Source organism: Hibiscus syriacus, unplaced genomic scaffold (genome assembly GCF_006381635.1).
Source record: "Hibiscus syriacus cultivar Baekdansim isolate YM2019G1 unplaced genomic scaffold, ASM638163v2 tig00111088_pilon, whole genome shotgun sequence".
Lineage (NCBI taxonomy): Eukaryota > Viridiplantae > Streptophyta > Magnoliopsida > Malvales > Malvaceae > Hibiscus > Hibiscus syriacus.
Window position 1 is genome coordinate 2,511,419 of NW_024062978.1, and position 19,688 is coordinate 2,531,106.

Here is a 19,688-nt window from a genome sequence, read left to right on the forward strand (position 1 = left end):
TGGGGGAGATTGTTTCAGCTGTCCTCCAGAAAAAACTACCCCCCAAGTGCAAAGATCCAGATATGTTTACTATCCCTTGTAAACTCGATAATGTTAGGATTGAGAGAGCAATGTTAGATCTAGGAGCCTCAATAAATATCATGCCTCTTTCTATTTACTCATCTCTGAATGTTGGTCATTTGAAAGAAACATGAGTGATTATTCAACTTGCTGATAGATCTAATGTATATCCTGAGGGAGTTTTAGAGGATGTTTTGGTGCAAGTTAATGAATTGTTTTTTCCTGCAGATTTTTATGTGCTTGATATGCAAGAAGATGATTATTCTAAATCAACATCAATTTTGTTAGGAAGACCATTTTTGAAAACATCTAGAACAAAAATTGATGTAGATGATGGTACACTTACCATGGAATTTGATGGTGATATTATTAAATTCAATATTTATGATGCCATGAGATGTCCTAGTGATGTGTCCTCTATTTTTTTCATGGATGTTATTGACCCTTTAGCACAGGAAACTTTTGATCAAAATGAAGATGACAAGTTGAAAGATACACTCAACATGAATTTCACTTCTGAAGGATTGCAGGGAATCATGAAAAAATATATATGTTGGATCTTGATTTGCAAGATATAATCCAAGAACTAGAATCACTCAAACTCATGAGGGATGATGTATCTTATATTGAGTCACCTCTTTCTCACACCAAGCTTCTTCCTTCTCTTGTGCATACACCAAAATTGGAAATGAAGCCTTTGCCAAATCATCTGAAGCATGTAAATTTAGGAGAAGAGAAAATTATTCCAGTGATCATTCCTAACAAACTCTCTCGCTTAAAAGAAGAAAAGTTGATTCGAATGCTTAGAGAGTACAAGAAAGCTATTGGGTGGAGAAAAAAATTTCTCTATTGTTGAAACACAAAGTTTGGATACAGGTCAAATATTTAAGGTCAATGATCATCGTTTGAAACCTTTTTATGAAGGTTCTCAGGTGCATACTGTTGGTTAAACCATTTTGGAGTACCCAACTTAGGATGATTGAGAAGCTACAACGTCTAGCCAAAGACGTTAAAGAAAAACGCTCTTGGGAAACAATCCAATTTTTCTTTTCTCAATTTCTACTTTCGTTCTTTTTTATTTTTATTTTTATTTTTTCCTTAATTTTTCGGAGTGCAATTAATCTTGTTTTCCTCTTTAGGTCAGAAGATGAATTTTTGTAACCCGTGGGCACGCCTTACAAAAGAAGAATTATTCCTAAAGTCTCTCACTATCCAGAAGATGTTTTTGTATAAGACGTGTACACGTTTAAACTCAACACCACTTCTGGTTCAGGAAACAAGATTCAAATAAAATTTTTAAATATAAATGTGTCTTATCTTTTCTTTATTTTTTGTGCTCTTTCAGAAGAATATGCGCCACCAGTCGTCCTCTCTGCTCTACCCGACCCACGTCTCCACTCAATCCGAGAATCAACCTAGCCGACCACATCAGCTTTACCCCCAACCCGTGACATATATTACGGTTGATGCTCAACATTTTCAGGGGAGTTTTATACTCTTATTTTTTTATGGTTTTTGAGCATCTACTTTTGATACATTGAGGACAATGTATGAATTAAGTGTGGGGGAGAGTATTTCATACATGGTTTTGCTTTGAACATAATTTTGCTTCAATATTTTTTGGAAAAAAATAAAAAAAAAACAATTATGTTTTAGTTCTTGTTTGTGATTTTTCTCTTCGAAATTCCAGATTCTTTCGATGTTTGTCCTTACATGATTTGGATTGTTGTGAATTATCGAATTAAGTTAAAGCATAATAGGGGATTAGCTTGAGTAGTTGAATTCTTATTTGCTACACATTGGTTGATTACTCTTGATAACTGATTGAATGAAAAATGTGTGGGATTTGATATATGTTTACTCTTTTTTACGAGCTTTTGGGTCAATGAGAACTCATTTTTCAGCATGCTCTATTTCTTTATTGAGTGATTACCATGCATAGTTATTTTTTCTAGAACTTGCTTTGCTATATATGTCGAAGACCATATTTTAGAGTTGGATGCATCAAGAACGATAAGGGCATTTAGGTGAAACCACTTTTAGCTTTCGTAAAGAGCCTACCCTGATTATCATCCTTAGAAATCCAATTTTGAGCCTGAGCCTTATCGTTTGAAATTAACCATGGTACAAGAAAATATCAAATCTTTTTTGTTAATTTCCCCTCTTTTAAACCTTGAATTGGAGGATTGAATGAGCTTCTTCATATGAGAATTTAAATTATCTTGAGAAGATCGGAAGATGTTGGAATACAGTGATTCGAGTTGCAATCTCATTCATAAAAAAAACAAAAAAAAAAGAAAACAATCGTGCAATGGAAAGAAATAAAAAGATATTGTGCAAAAGAAAAGAAAAAAATGTTATGTGGCTTGAAGAGAACATTTGAGATTGAGTTCCATGTGGATAAGTTTGTTTGACTCCTTCAATAAAATAGCTCAAATTCATTTCCTACCAAACCTCACCTAAGCCCTATTACACCATGCTTAATACCCTGAGGTTTTTATGCATTCAATTCATTCATTAGTGGTGGGGATGTAATAGGTTAGCAAGCTTATGGTAAAAATTTTCTATGTTTTGGCTTGAGAGCTTATTAATACCGTAAACACTTCGAGTGTATTGAGTGAATCCAATGTGAGGGTATTAGATCTGATGAGTGTTCAGAATCGTTAATCTTTGTTCGTTATTTCTTTGATTTTGTGGAGTTATTGCTGCTGATTTGGTTGTGTTATGCCTATTTTCATGCAGGTCCTTACTTTCCAGAATTAGTGATAAAAAGGGCGAATTCTGTATTTTTTTATTATTTGGTCACGGCTGGAGACATGGGCACGACTCTGGGCATGACGCGGTCTGACGTGGCAGTTTCTAGAAGGTCTAGTCAGCGACAGTTTCTAGAAGACTTCATCCGTACGCCTTCTGGAAGATTGACGAGTAGAGTTGCATTAGGAGACTAGTTTAAGTTTGAATTTAAATTTAAAAACAATTATCTTTTGTATTATTTAATTATTTTCTTTACTTATCCTTTAGGCTTTGAGAGGCTATAAATACCCACTTGGGGTAAGCCTAAACTCATCATTCGGAATACATTCTTCTTTTCTCTCTAGTTTTTATAAAAGTTTTCTCTTTTTCCTTTTCAAGTTCTTTTATTTTTCTTTATTTTCAAACTTGTTTTTAATATGCTAAGTATGACTTTTGTCATGCTTAGCTAAACTTTTCATAAGTCGAGAGCTGTCGCGATGACTCAATTCCAACGGGATAATTGAAACAGGTCCCTAATATCTTCGAAAATATCTCTCAATCTCTGTGCTTATTCTTTTTCAAAATCAAACAGTTTTCAAAATCAAAGATTGACTTTGGTCAAGAGGTTGTTGCAATTAAACGTGTGGGAGGAAGATTCGGCTTATAGAAAGTAATTCGACTTCCTGGGAACACACTTGGCGAGATAGCTTTGCCAAGAGGGATTTGAGATCGGAATTGACGGTTATAGAAGCAACAATCCGAGTCGGTCTCCACGAACTTAAACAATAATTGGTCTACGACAATAGATGTTGATAGAATCAATTCCCGAAGCCGGAATCAATTCCCGAAGCCGGAATCAATTCCCGAAGCCGGAATCAATTCCCGAAGCCAGAATCAAAGATTGCATTGGGTATTTGGTATACAAGATAGAGTCACTGGGATAGCCCTCGTAGACAAAGTAACCGACGTGAATCCCGAAAAGAAAATCTTATTCGATGATCTAAAGGAAATTGAGTCAAAGCAAGGCTTGAGGCTATTTTACCGTATTTATTCACAACCTTTATTCTCTTATTTTTTTTACTTTAATTGCTTTTATTTATTTAATCGTTTTTATTACTACTTAAATATCATTCTACAAAACCCCCCATTTTACTATCTTTCACGCCTGACATAGACCAATCAAACATAAATTAAGAATTTTCCAAGTCCCTGTGGATTCGACCCTACTTCTCTACGCTACGAATTTTCCTTTATTTATTATCCGAGAAGAAGGAAATTATTTTGACATCGAAACGACAGTTGTCAAATTGGCATCGTTGTCGGGGACTTCCTCAAAGTTACTAATTTTTGTTTGTTTTTTATTTATAACCAGGTCTAATTCGGGAGCATTAGTGGAGTACGACCCGGAGATAGAAGCTAAAGCTAGGAGACTCTACACACAGACACTTCGGGAAAGAATGAGACAACAAACAAATCCAGAAGAAGAATCAAACTCAGGTGAATTTGCTAATACAATTCCGATGGCCGAACCTACTATTCGGGAGTTAGCCGCGACACCCACTGAAGAAGGACCTATGTGCATTGATTTTCCCCAAGGTGAAACTCCATACCAGTTGAAGACCGGTCTTATTCATCTCCTCCCTACATTCCGCGGATTGCCGAACGAGGATCCACACAAACATCTCAAGGAATTTCATATGGTCTGCTCCAGCATGACACCACAGAGAGTAACCGATGACCAAATCAAACTTAGAGCTTTTCTTTTTTCCTTAGCCGATCGGCTAAGGAGTGGTTATTTTATCTTCCTCCTAATTCTATTACTACGTGAGCTTAAATGACTCGTCTTTTTCTTGACAGGTTTTTTCCTGCAGCAAAAGTAAGTGAACTATAAAGAAGAATACTCGGAATCAAACAACTTGATGGAGAGTCACTTTACGACTACTGGGAGCGGTTTAAGAAGTTATGTTCTAGTTGCCCGCAACATGGGTTAACCGAACAAACACTCTTTCAATACTTTTACGAAGGACTATCTCTCCTGGAAATAAAGATGATCGATGCAGCCAGCGGTTGAGCCTTGGTGAATATGACTCCTACAGAAGCTAGGGACTTAATATCCACGATGGCCGCAAATTCCCAACAATTTCGCACAAACAATGAACCTTCTTGAAGGGTTCATGAGATAAGTTCATTTTCCTTAGAAAATAAAATTGGCAAGTTAACTGAAGTCATAAACTCTCTTGTTACAGGAAAGATAGGACAAAACCGATTATGTGGAATATGTGCATTACCTGATCATCCAACAGACAGTTGTCCACTGATTCAAGACGACGCAGCAGCTCAACTCAACACAATAGGGAATTTCCCGGGACCTCCCTAAAGAGTTTATAATCCCTACGGCAATACATACAACCCAGGATAGAGATATCATCCAAATTTCAGCTATGCTCAGAACCCAAGACCAAATCAAAGCTATCAATCAAGACCACCTCCACCACAACAACAACCGCAGAAGACATCACTAGAATCGATTGTCGAGAGGTTAGCACTTTCCCAGGAAAAATTTCAGAATCACACCGAAGCCCACTTACAAGAGTTAGACAAGCAGATGAGCCAACTAGCTCAAACCGTAAGCTGCATGGAATCACAAGATAAACTTCCATCTCAAACTGAAGTAAACCCGAGGGAAAACGTCAATGCCAGCACTCTTCGGAGTAGTACAGTAGTGGCTTCACCTGTCCCATCAGAGCAGGCAGTCCAAAAAGAGAAGGAGATCAATGACGCAGGACCCCAGAAAAAGAATGATGAAGAACAAATGGACAATCCGACACCATCTCCCTACGACGTGCCACCGCCTTTTCCATCAAGGTTAGTTAAAAAGGATAAAAAAAACTAAGGAAAAGGAAATATTAGACGTGCTTCGGAAGGTGAAAGTTAACATATCTCTCCTCGAGGTTATCTGGAAGGTTCCAAGGTATGCTCGGTTTTTAAAGGATCTCTGTACAACAAAAAGAAAGCTTACTGGAGTCGAGAAAGTAAGCCTAGGAGCAAAGTCTCAGCCGTTTTCCAACGAAAGTTACCACCTAAACTGAAGGACCAAGGTATGTTCGCAATCCCTTGTAAAATTAGTAAGGTTGAGATTAAACGAGCTATGTGTGATCTTGGTGCATCAATTAATGTAATGCCTCTATCTGTCTATAAAATGGTCACTAACGATCCTTTGAAGGACACAAAGATTTCGATACAGCTTGCCGACAGGTCAGTGATCTATCCTGAATGACTCTTAGAGAATGTATTGGTGGAGGTAAACAACTTGATATTTCCCGTCGATTTTTATATAATCGACATGGATAATGATCGCACGAGCACATTGTCTGATATTCTTTTGGGGCGCCCTTTTCTGAGCACTGCACACTCAAAAATTGACGTGAGGAGCGAAATTTTAACTATGGAATTCGACGGTGAGATCGTTAAATTTGACGTATATAAGGCAATGAGATATCCTGATAAAATGGAAAGTTTAAATTCTATCGATTTAATTGATCCTTTGGGTGATGAATTTTTAAAGACAAATTTTTCCTTTGATATATGCAGGAAGCTGGAGGGTCATGATGAAAACGTGAATTATGATCATACAGAATTGAATTTGATTTCTTCTAAGACTAAAGTCTTACCTTCTATTCTGCAGGCACCCGAAGTTAAACTTAAACAGCTGCTTGATCACTTGAAATACGCCTTCCTCAGATCAAACAACACTATGCTAGTAATCATATCAAAAGGGTTATCCGAGGAGGAGGAAAAAGACTTGATCTCGGTTTTGCTCCAATACAAGAAGGCTATAGGATGGACCATCGCTGACAGAAAAGGATTGAGTCCATCTACTTGTATGCATAAAATTAAAACGAAAAAGGCGCAAAACCAACACGTGAGGGTCAACGCCGGCTAAATCCACCAATGATGGAAGTGGTAAAAAAGGAGATACAAAAACTCCTAGATGCAGATATTATATATCCAATTTCGGATAGCAAATGGGTAAGTCCGATACATGTAGTTCCTAAAAAAACAGGAGTTATTGTGATCGAAAATTCTGAAGGGGAACTTGTACCAACACGAGTTCAGAATGGATGAAGAGTCTGCATCGATTACAGGAAGTTAAATTCTTTAACTCGAAAAGACCATTTTCCTCTTTCATTCATAGATCAGATGATAGAACGATTAGCCGTCAAATCTCACAATTGTTGTCTTGATGGATTTTCAGGTTTCTTCCAGATTCCAGTAGCACCTGAAGATCAAGAAAATATGATATTCAAATGCCCCTTTGGCACCTTCGCTTACCGACGTATGCCTTTCAGACTTTTCAATGCACCTGCCACATTCCAAAGGTGTATGATTAGTATTTTTTCTGATTTTATTGAGAAAGGTATTGAAGTCTTCATGGACGACTTCACTGTTTACGGTAATTCATTCAAGGAATGTCTATTAAATTTGAAAATGTATTACGTCGGTGCCTAGAATTTAACATTGTTTTGAATTATGAAAAGTGTCACTTTATGGTTGATAAAGGTTTGATTATAGGACATATTGTTTCATCTAAAGGAATTACGGTAGATAAGGCGAAAACTGATATAATACGTTCACTTCCTTACCCCACTTCGGTGAGGGAAATTCATTCTTTCCTTGGTCATGCAGGCTTTTACCGTAGATTCATTAAAGACTTCTCTAAAGTGGTGCAACCATTGTGCGAGCTATTACAGAAGGATAAAATCTTCGATTTTGACCAAAAATGCCAACAATCATTTGACGTATTGAAGGAAAAGTTAGTTTCGGCACCCATAGTCCAACCGCCAAATTGGGACTTTCCCTTCGAAGTTATGTGTGATGCTTCAGATGGAACTGTTGGGGTTGTACTCGGACAAAAGATCGGGAAAGAACCTCACGTTATCGCTTATGCATCTCGTACCTTGGATTCCGCACAACGGAATTATTTAACAACCGAAAAAGAATTATTTGCTATTATTTTTGCATTAGATAAATTTAGATCATATCTTCTTGGCACTAAAGTTATTGTTTTCTCTGATCATGCATCCTTGAAGTACTTGCTCAGCAAAAAAGATGTGAAACCCCAACTAATCCTTTGGATCTTACTCCTCCAAGAGTTTGATTTGGAAATCAAGGACAATAAAGGATGTGAGAACTTAGTGGTCGATCACTTAAGCCGGCTTCCAATCACTACAGTTGATCCTCCCATTCGTAAAGAATTCTCGGAGGAAAGCTTGATGATGGCGTAGAAGTCAACACCTTGGTTCGCAGATATAGTTAATTATGTAGCTACAGGTAAATTGCCATCTGATTTAACGAGAGCTGAAGTAAACCGCATCAAGAGATAATCTCGTTTCTTCATTTGGGATGATCCATATCTCTGGAAGCATTGTTTAGACCAGGTAATTCGACGGTGTGTTCCTGAAAGCGAGGTAAGCTCAATTTTAAAATTTTGTCATTCCTATTTGTGTGGCGGACACTTTGGACCGAAGCGAACTGCTCATAAAATTTTGGAATGCGGATTTTTTTGGCCTCATATTTTTCGTGATGCTTACTTGTTTTGCAAGTTGTGTGAAAATTGTCAACGTGCAGGTAATTTGAGTCAAAGAAACGAAATGCCCCTTAATCCTATACATATATGTGAAATATTTGATATTTGGGGACATGACTATATGGGTCCATTTGTTTCTTCTTTTGGCAATTGTTATATAATTCTTGTGGTTGATTATGTATCGAAGTGGGTAGAGGCTATAGCCACTCGAAACAACGATGCTAAAACTACTGTTCAATTTCTAAATAATTGTATTTTTTACAGGTTTGGTACACCGAGAGCAATAATAAGCGACCGCGGCACACACTTCATCAATCGAGTAATTGATGTTCTTATGAAAAAATATGGAGTGAATCACAGAATTGCCACGGCTTATCATCCACAAACAAACAAACAAGCAAAAATTTCAAACCGAGAAATAAAGATGATTCTTGAGAAAATAGTTAAGCCAAATCTCAAGGATTTGAGCTTGAAATTAATTGACGCTTTGTGGGCTTATCGGACTGCATACAAAAGAATTCCATGATCGAAAAATTGTTTCTAAATCTTTTTCTATCGGACAAAAAGTTCTTCTTTTTAACTCAAAATTAAAACTTTTTGCAGGTAAACTTCGATCAAAGTGGAACGAACCTTATACGGTAACTGAAATATTCTCTCACGGCACAGTTGAAATTAAGGACAATTCGGGCACTTGATTTAAAGTAAATAGACACATGATTAAACCGTATTATGTGAATAGTGGAGTTTTCTTAGTTGAAGATCTCGACTTAGAAGAACATATAGTCTGAGTCAGGTCGTCGTGCTAACTACATTAAACAAAAGCGCTTCATGGGAGGCAACATATTGTTTTCAATTTCGTTATATTTTATTTTTACTTTTTATTTTTATTCGGTCAAGCATATTTAATTTTTATTCTTATTTTGCAGGGACTGAATATTTTTCTTTGAACTTAAATGACGAAAAATTACAGAAATTTCGAACAGAGCAGTACACGATCGAACATAGCAAAAAACAATTCCAGTTGTGCTCGTTGTTTCATTAACTGCGCACGTTAGCAAAACCCATGAGGAGTCGGCGTACGTTAACAAACCCCAAAAATAATTTTTTTTTCTTCCCTTTCTTTTTCTTCAGCCGCCCATCTTATCCCCTTCCCTCCTTTGATATTTCGTGAACCCCACCTATCACTTTTCATCTCCCTTTCTCAATTTTCAAACACCTTTTCTATTATAATAACAAAACCCCACCCTTTATCCATCCACTTCTCAATATTAAACTCATATTTATCTACACAATAAAACAAAATTCCCATTCCCTTCCAACTATACTACCCCATGTCAGAGAGACCAAACGATGCACGGTTATTTACAATTCTCCAATGACAAACTGATGCTTTAGATGAGCGATGTTTGGATTCAATGGGCCTACTTACCGAAACCCCGTGCGCACCTTACTTCATTCCACCAGGTGTCCTTACTCCTCGTAGCGAGCGAGTCTTCACTCGTCGAAACGCACCTGTGCCACCTCCTGCGGCACCCCACCCGGATATGAAATCCCAAATGGATGATGTCCACAACCGCCTCCACTCCATCGAGACGAACATCACAGAGATCCTCTCCTACCTACGTCCTAGCGCCTCTCATCGTGGCCGAGGACGTGGCCGTGATCGACATTAAATCCGGGGAGTACTCTGTTCCTTCTCTTGTACTTTAATTTTTTCGTTTTGAGGTAAAACGCTTTAAGTGAGGGGGAGTAGAGTAGAGTGTAGGATTGAATTTCCCTTTGCTTATCTTTATGTTTCGATTCAAGTATGTGTTGGTTGAATTTGCGGAAACTTCACTGAATTTATTTGTCTTGTTGAATTTTTTTTTGGAATGCTATGCTTGTTTGGGAACACATAATTGTTTAGGTTAGGATGTTCTTGATATCGAATAGCATGAATTGTGATAAGTTGGTGTTTTTGTGATATTCCATGACTTTGTTGGTTGAAATGTGATTAGCTCAATGCATGAAACAATTTGGTGAGATTTAAGCCTTTAAGAGCATATCATTTTTGCTCTCATTTTGTTTGATTGAGTGTGTCGAATTTGACATTGGTATTCTAGAACCTGCATGTTAAATACTATCGAGATTACACATGAACGTGATGCTTAAAGATGATTTGGGCACCTTAGGATTAATCATTTTGTTTCCCCACTAAATAGCATACTCATGCATTTTCCCCTTAGTTAAACACTTTTGAGCCTTTTCTCGTTTCTTTGTTTTCACCATATTTATAAACCCGAGCCTTTTTATTTTATCCCTCTTTTCTAGCTTCTTCAGGGCAAGTGAATAATTTTACCATTGTATGCTCCATCGAAAAAAAAGGGTTGAATGCGAAAAAATAGCAGTTCGGACGAAAAAAAGGTTGTTCGAAAAAAAAAGATGTGAAATGAAAAACGAAACAAAAAAATGCATTTTGTTGTTTGATATATGTAGTCTTTTTATCTTGTTGTGCTTAATATTTGTTTTGATGGAGTTGAAATTATTATTTGTTAGTTACTTGCCTTGAATTTTTTGCCTTTTATTTAGCCTTTTCCCTACCTTTACCTAAGCCCCGTTACAACCAATAAAAGAATCTTTGATTTATGCATCTTGTTCTTATTAGTAGTGGAGATTTGATTTACTTGCAGGATTATGGTAATACCGTGTAAATTCTGATATTGAGCGTTTCTTTACCTCAAACACATTGAGTGATTTGAGTGAATCCCGGTAAGGTGTTGAGTTATGAGCATTTAGATTAATGATTGAATGGATATTATAATTGCACTTGACTTGTTCCAATTGATTGATTTCTTGACTTGAATAGTTATTATGGTCTCTACCTTGCTTCCTTGAATGTGAAACTTGACAAAGAACATTTAATGAAGTGTTTGACTAATTTGGTTAATCATACTTGAGGACAAGCATGAGATAAGTGAGGGGGAATTTGATGAGTGTTCAGGATCGTTAATCTTTGTTCGTTATTTCTTCGATTTTGTGGAGTTATTGCTACTGATTTGGTTGTGTTATACCTATTTTCATGCAGGTCCTTACTTTCCAGAATTAGTGATAAAACGAGCGAATTCTGCATTTTTTTTATTATTTGGTCACGGCTGGAGACATGGGCACGACGCGGTCTGGCGTGGCAGTTTCTAGAAGGTTCAATCAGCGGCAGTTTCTAGAAGACTTCATTCGTACGCCTTCTGGAAGATTGACGAGTAGAGTTGCATTAGGAGACTAGTTTAAGTTTGAATTTAAATTTAAAAACAATTATCTTTTGTATTATTTAATTATTTTCTTTGCTTATCCTTTAGGCTTTGAGAGGCTATAAATACCCACTTGGGGTAAGCCTAAACTCATAATTCAGAATACATTCTTATTTTCTCTCTAGTTTTTATAAACGTTTTCTCTTTTTCCTTTTCAAGTTCTTTTATTTTTCCTTATTTTCAAACTTGTTTTTAATATGCTAAGTATGAATTTTGTCATGCTTAGCTAAACTTTTCATAAGCCGAGAGTTGTCGCGATGACTCAATTCCAACGGGAGAATTGAAACAGGTCCCTAATATCTTCAGAAATCTCTCTCAATCTCTGTGCTTATTCTTTTTCAAAATCAAAACAGTTTTCAAAATCAAAGATTGACTTTGGTCAAGAGGTTGTTGCAATTAAATGTGTGGGAGGAAGATTCGGCTTATAGAAAACAATTCGACTTTCTGGGAACACATTTGGCGAGATAGCTTCACCAAGAGGGATTTGAGATCGGAATTGATGGTTATAGAAGCAACAATCCGAGTCGGTCGCCACGAACTTAAACGGTAATTGGTATACGACAATAGATGTTGATAGAATCAATTATCGAAGCCGGAATCAAAGATTGCCTTGGGTATTCGGTATACAGGATAGAGTCATGGGGATAGCCCTCGTAGACAAAGTAACCGACGTGAATCCCGAAGAGAAAATCTTATTCGATGATCTAAAGGAAATTGAGTCAAAGCAAGGCTTGAGGCTATTTTTACCGTATTTATTCACAACCTTTATTTTCTTATTTTTTTACTTTAATTGCTTTTATTTATTTAATCGTTTTTATTACTACTTAAATCTCATTCTACCAAAACCCCCCATTTTACTATCTTTCACGCCTGACATAGACCAATAAAACATAAATTAAGAATTTTCCAAGTCCCTGTGGATTCGACCCTACTTCTCTACGCTACGAATTTTCCTTTATTTATTATCCGAGAAGAAGGAAATTATTTTGACATCGAAACGACATTTGTCAAGATTCCACAGTATTTTGATTTCAAAAAGATTGATGGAGTGATTATTCATGTGTGTTGGTTTATGATAATTTCTTCTACGAATTGCTCGTTCCTTACTTGTGTCTAGATTTGAGTCTTTAAGGCATGATTATTTTGATCATAGAGGGATGAGCAAAGGAGGAAGAAGGATTGATGTTGAGAAGAGTTATGAATTTGAACTATTGTATGCTTGAGGACAAGCATTGGTTTAAGTGTGGGGGAATTTGATAAGATGCATATTAGATATATATTCTATGATATTTTCCTCATATTTGAATAACTAAAATTGCTTAAATCACAGATTTTGATTATATTTCGTATTTTATGGATTAGGTTGAAGATTTGGATAAAACAAGTTCAAAATCTAATGATTAGCATGATCTCCACAAAATCCCCAAATTAAGGAAGAAAAATCAGAATTCAAGAAGTTGGCAAGACTAGAAGAGGTTTTCGCATAAGGCGTGGGCACGGTTTATTCATCTTGAGCTATCGCAAAAGAAGTCTTCAGTTAAGGCGTGGGTGCGCCTTACCAGTTCGTACAACCCTAAATTAAGGTTACAAATTTACAAGGAAAAAAAGTTTAATGACGGCTGGAAGACTCTTTTGAATTATTCTTATCTTTAGAAAGGGATGAGGGCATTTAAAACTCCCATTTTTGTGGGATTTTATTTAAGTAAAACTTCCTTATCTAGAGTAGGAAAATCCTTATAAAATGGGAGATAGGGCATCAAGTTTGACACCAAGTTTTCATTAAGTTTTCTTTATTTTCTTTTGGTTCTTTCAATTATGAGTGGCTAAATACCTTTGTTCCAACTGAAGGATAATTAAAGTTTTGGTTCTTCAAGGATTGTGAGATCTAAATAATTTTCATTGTTCTTTTACTTCTTTGCTATTTATATATCTTCTGTTTTTATTAAGAATTATTGTCTTGATTGATTGTGCAAAAGATCTGTTGTTCAATTATCAGGTAGATAAATTGCCATTTAGAACTTTAAATCCGTAATTGTAAACGTTCTAATATTAGTGGTAAAGTAACATGGTTGATTATGTTACGAAGGTATGTAACCTAGTCTAAATGAATCGAGCTTGTGCATTCGTTGGCTAGAATTGGTGATCCCTCTAGTGATTAATGCTGTTGGTGGATTAAATCTTAAGAGTTTGTCTAGGGTTGTTCATTAACTAGGGAAATAATCAAAGAGATTCTCTTGATTATCGAGAAACTAATGAGAGACAGGTTGTTAGAGCTTCTCAATAACTATAACCAATTTAGTGAAAAGTAGAAGATTTTATCATTGCATCTATGATCAATTCTCTGAACCAATCCTGAAATTATACCTTTAATTGGATATTTGCTTGATATTGATTTCTCTAAATTCTTGATTGATTATAATTGCTTTTTTCTTCTTTTTTTTCTCAATTTCAAAACCCCTTTATTTGCTTTAATTTTCATTAAAATAAGTCTACCCAATCCCTGTGGATTCGACATTGCTTATCGCTACTACAATTTATATTTCTCAAAGCAAATATTATTATTTGTTGGATTCGACAACCATCAGAAGCTAAGTTAAATGATTAATATATAAAGAAAAGAAAATTCAGGGTTGATTTGATCTTATTATTTTCTCGGCGTTTAGCAGACACTGCCACCTGCCGACATGGAAGATAATGAACAGCTATACTAAAGACCAAATCAAACATGGAAGACTTTACTACGATGAGTTTGTTTTGAAGAATATCTTAAATGGGCTGAGTTGTATTCATCTAAAAAGTTATTGCAATTCTATTTTATTTTAATTCATATAAAATAATGCATGCATATGGTATGTAATCGATTCAGCATGCCATATTGATGTCCAATTCACTATTCTTCCATTTGAATTTCTAGCCCGTATAACAAGCCTTGAATAATTTCATGCAAGTTTTTTTTTAATAAAAAAATATTATTATAAATCTCAGATGAGATATTGTCCATTTGTAGTAAACTACTACGTATCACATGAAAAAAAGCATCAATAATACTCAAACCTTAATTAATAAACATGTTTTGCATAAACATTTAAGCTGTTGTGTTGTAAATGACCATAAATTCTTGTATGGAAAAATGTCAATCTACTATTCCAGCAAGTTCAGCTAAGCAATACTCAGTGGTGTTCTGTGTTGGCATCGCTGGTTGGTTGACTTGGTTCTCAACTGCTCCTGGGCTTGCTTACTTTTGGAAAATCTTTAGCAGCAACAAATTGTATTCTTGATTTCTGACTGTTTGTCTTTTCTTGCTATCGTGTGTTCGATTATTCTGAACTATGCAGTCAAAAATCGAGGTTCCCTGTTTTGGAGGAACTAGAGCAACTACCTAATGTGCCATACGAAGTTCCACTCGAACCATCGACAGGGGCCTGATTTATGCATTCTAAAACCAAATACCGACTCTTCTGCACTTGATTGAGAAGGTTGTTGCCTCAAGAATCACAGGAACCTGATAACATTTAGGAAAAATAAGGTATAAGGTTAATTGTGCAAGATACGAGTAAAACTGACGGTTACGTTGTTAGTATCTCTCAAGGAATTTGATCTAGCTGTACAAGACTAGGATGAAGATTAATGCTACAAACCTGTGCGTTGATGTGAGACACTTTGTGCACATTCAGAAAGCCAACCATATCCTGGTAACCAGTGAGGAGTTGTGCCAACTCCTTGTCTTCATCTGAAGGAAGAATCCAAGAGATTAATAAGTCGGTACAAACTTGAAATCAATAAGTTCAAACGATGAGCACGAGGTAGACTGACAAGAAACCTTGAATTGCTTTGACTGAAAGCAACGTGTCTGCAATGTGCTGCCATCTTTTACCGAGGGATGATGAAAGCAGGGAAGGAGGAAAGGTTATTATGGCGACTGAATTCGAAGATTGTACCATGCTTTTGAGAGATCTAATAAATGAAAGCATCTCCCGCTCCTGCAATAGTTCATATTATGACCCTTTAAAATGGCATACCATCAAAGTGAGTTCTAAAACTACGATTTCTACAATTTGAATGGTCCAAAAACATTTTAAATTTAATCACTTAAAAGGAAAAGAAACAAAAAATTATAATAGCTCAATAAATCTAAAGAATCTTCCACTAACCATGTTGGAATACGCACACTGTAGAGCACAAAATGATTGGATAGCGATACGACCAGCACAAGAAATGCTGCCATCGTTTCTACAAGATTGCCAAAAAAGAGGAATGACCGACAAGTATACCAAATGGAAAGAAGGAAAAGAAAGGTACTGGCAAGTTAGTCAAGACACTAAAATTAAGATTTTGGAACTTCATACAGGATTCTTCAAGCAGCTATAAGGGAGATGACATAACAGGTAATAATAAAATCAAACATTGGAAAATATGGCAGCATGATCAAATATTTCCATCATCATTAATATATGAACAAGAAGGCAAAGAAAGATACCGTGGGAACTGAGATAAAAATGGAAGGGTCAGAAAAATCTTGGATGCTAACACAATCTATGCGATGCACATTGATTAAGTGCCTCTCTAGGGGCTTCCGCAAGTCAAATTCATTAGAGTACTCACGTTTTCCATCTGCACCATGTTCACATAAAGAGATACGCTTGTACTTTGAAAAAGAAAATAGCATGGGCAGTGAATAAGAACAGGGCATTTTTCAGATAAGTAACTGAAGGGTAATGATAGCATGAAAATTGGTTAAGAACGGGGCAGTTTCAAACAAACAACACAAAAGTGACGGTAGCATGAACATTGGTTAAGAACATTACACTTTCAAACTACAATTGAAAAGTGATAAGTGTGATGAGGGATAAACTACCTCTCTGGCCATCAAAATTGAGCTGATTTTCACCAAAATACTTCTTATACTGCCAAGCAATTCTCAGACCTTTCTCCTGCAAATTTTTTGAATAAAACATTCACAATCTGAGCATTTAAACACAAGATAATTCAAACAAACTTAAAAAACCAAAGAAAACACGAGTCAAAGATAAAGGGACCTGATTTGGATCAGGTTCCCGGGATTTGTCATCTTTGGATGCAGCAGGACTGGGCAAAGTACCCAAAAATCCCCTTGGATCTCTGGATGGGCTAGCATAGAGAAGAGGTTGACCGTGAACAAGTCCCTGAGCCATGAAATTCCTCAACAAAAGCACGTGATGAGGTGCTTCTGCATCTTCCATCACCATAACCAGGCTTCCCAAAGGGAAACCACCACCCAGTACCTCTGCATAACAAGTAAAAACCATCAAATAAGAGAATACATAACTCAAGTCAGTGATAAGAGACTGTTAGGCAGTTATGTGTATGCATTACTGTCAAGGTCAGGTATCCCAGAAGATAGAAAGACCGTGCCATTAGGCCCATACTTAAGTCCAGGGCCTAGAGATGGGGATGCAGTGGAAATGTTTCGAGAGAAGCCACTCGTCCGAATCTTGGCCGCAGCCATAGCAGTAGCAACAGTCAAAAAACAAAAAGCCAGGAATGCAATGATCTAAGACTTTCCCTGTTGCACACTTACTCAAAACAAAATCTAAAAAACCAACAAATATCAGTAAGAATATCAAAAGCAGCAATGAAATCATAAAAAAAAGGCATAATTCTAATAATCACGTGATTAGAACAACAAAAAAGTATTAAATTTATTTCAAATTTTAGCCTTTCCATACTGCCAATCTTTGATAAAACCAATAAACAAGAAAAAGTATTTTTCTTTAAGAACCCATATTTTGTTTTTCCATCTCTTTACATTCAATCCTTATATCAAATAAAAGGTACGCTGTTTATCTTAGTAAACTTTACCAAACATGAAAAAGACCCCAAAGGTGTGTCTTTCTATCTAGGTAAAGAAACAGAGAGAAATCAAATTCTCACATGCGGTTCCAAAAGTGCGACTTTTTAGTAAACTGCAAAATCCGATCCAATTTATCGTAATCGATTAGTTAACATGTTGGTTCACCGTATTCTGAAATACGGAAAAAAATCATTGGCTTATCAAATTATCTTTTGAGCCTTGAAAAAGATTCAGCAAAAGACATAAACAAATCCACTATCTGTTTTACGTCAAGCAATACGTGGAGTAACTCCCATAGCACTAAAAGCAAGACATGTAGGCGAATCGACTCATCAAGTTCCCATTGAAATAGGATCCACACAAGGAAAAACGCTTGCCATTCGTTGGTTATTAGGGGCATCCCGAAAGTGTCCGGGTCGAAATATGACTTTCAAATTAAGTTTTGAATTAGTAGATGCTGCCAAAGGGAGTGGCGCTGCCATACGCAAAAAGGAAGAGACTCATAGAATGGCAGAGGCAAATAGAGTTTTTGCACATTTTTGTTAATCCATGAACAGGATCGATATAGACACATAGATTCATGGATCCATATATCTCGATCGGAAAAGAATCAATAGAAAAAGAAAGAATCGGAAGTGATCGATATATTTCTCGAAACAAATGAAAAGGAAATGAAAGATGAAACATAAATCATGGATCAACTAAGCCCTCTCGAGAACTTGCTTAAGAATAAGAAAGAGGAATCTCATGTAAATACCATGGAATAAGGTTTGATTCTATTCATGGGGTAAGGGAAGGTAAATGCGATGGATCGTTCTACCCTTGCAAACATGGTTGACTCAGCACCAGCTATGACGTACCTCGAGCTATAGGGACTCGATTCCATCTCTTCTGTTGCTTGTCTCCGAACGGCTTGAACGCTTTAGCTCGCTCTACGCCCCGCAGCGGATGTTTTAAATGATAAATAAATCGGATGTTTTAAATGAAAAATCTTTCCACGTGGACATGTATCCTCCGAGATCTTTTTTTTGTGTTCCCTGGTTTTATTTAATCAAACCAGTACTTACGGAACCTGGATCAAACCCGTAGGACCAAGGTAGTTCAACTCCAAGCCCCTTCGGAGCTCCCTAGCGTAAGGGTGCGGTTCCTTCGTATCCTCTCAAATCAGTCTCCCTTGAGCTTTCCGCTAGCTATCAACTTAACCGTTACTCGGACAGAGCGCTTACTGAATCTTAGTTCGACGACATTCAATCCATACCTGCTGGCGACGCACTTGAGCTTTCCTCATACGATGCCCCACCAACAATTGAGTTTAGCAGGTCCCTTCTCATTTGGCATCTAGAAAGAAGTATCTCGCACGTTGCCTCACTCCGTTCTTTCTCTTTTCGGTTTCCTCGTACAATCGGACTCTATGGCAGACTAAGACTCTATGGCTGACTAAACGGATGCGTGAGATTTAGAATCATCGGATGCACGAGGGTGGAAACAAACTGCCTTTACCTTTACTCTCGCCTTAGCTCGAGGTCCCGAAGGCACTCGACCAGAGGGATCGGAAAACGAGCGCGTAGGTAATTTAATTAATGCTTTAGATAACGTTAGTGTTCTCAACCCCGAGGTAGTTAGCGAAAGGAAATCCCGTTCTAATTCTAAGTCAGGAAAAGTGACCGTACCGCAGGATCTGTAGGAGTGTTAGCTCAAGGGTGGGATTACTGTGCTGCCCCAGTAAGAAGTTCGTGAGGTGCCGCTACAGCTTATTCCCCCTCTCTTCCCCCCAAAAAAAAAGGAGAGAGATGTCCCGTCCCTTCTTTATGCGCATCCATATACATAGCCAGACACAAAGGTGTACAATCCGGCCAAAATCGGCGGTTTTTTAAGTTCATTCACTGTATGTAGGTTCTCTTACTTGCTCTAGTGGCTGGCAAACGCCAACCGAGAGGGGAGAGCTAATGGCTTAGGAGTTGACTGGTTCCGAGCGGACTCGTGGAGCTGCTGCTTGGATTATCGTAGAATAAGAGGAGCCGTTTTAGGAAATGACTTAACTTAAAAGGCAGTGGCCTTGGAACTCTTTAGTTATGGCAACTTCTTTGAACTCTTCGCTTTCCCGGCCTTAGAGTTCCGCCATTTTCAAAGCAGTTATGTTTACAATGATGTATACATTGTAAATAATTAAGAAATATTTTAAATAAATATTATC

General features: G+C 36.9%; 1 pseudogene; it reads right to left on the reverse strand.

Moving 5' to 3' along the window:
- Window positions 1–14,927: 14,927 nt before the first annotated feature.
- LOC120152194 lies at window positions 14,928–17,175 on the reverse strand (annotated as a pseudogene).
- Window positions 17,176–19,688: the final 2,513 nt, after the last annotated feature.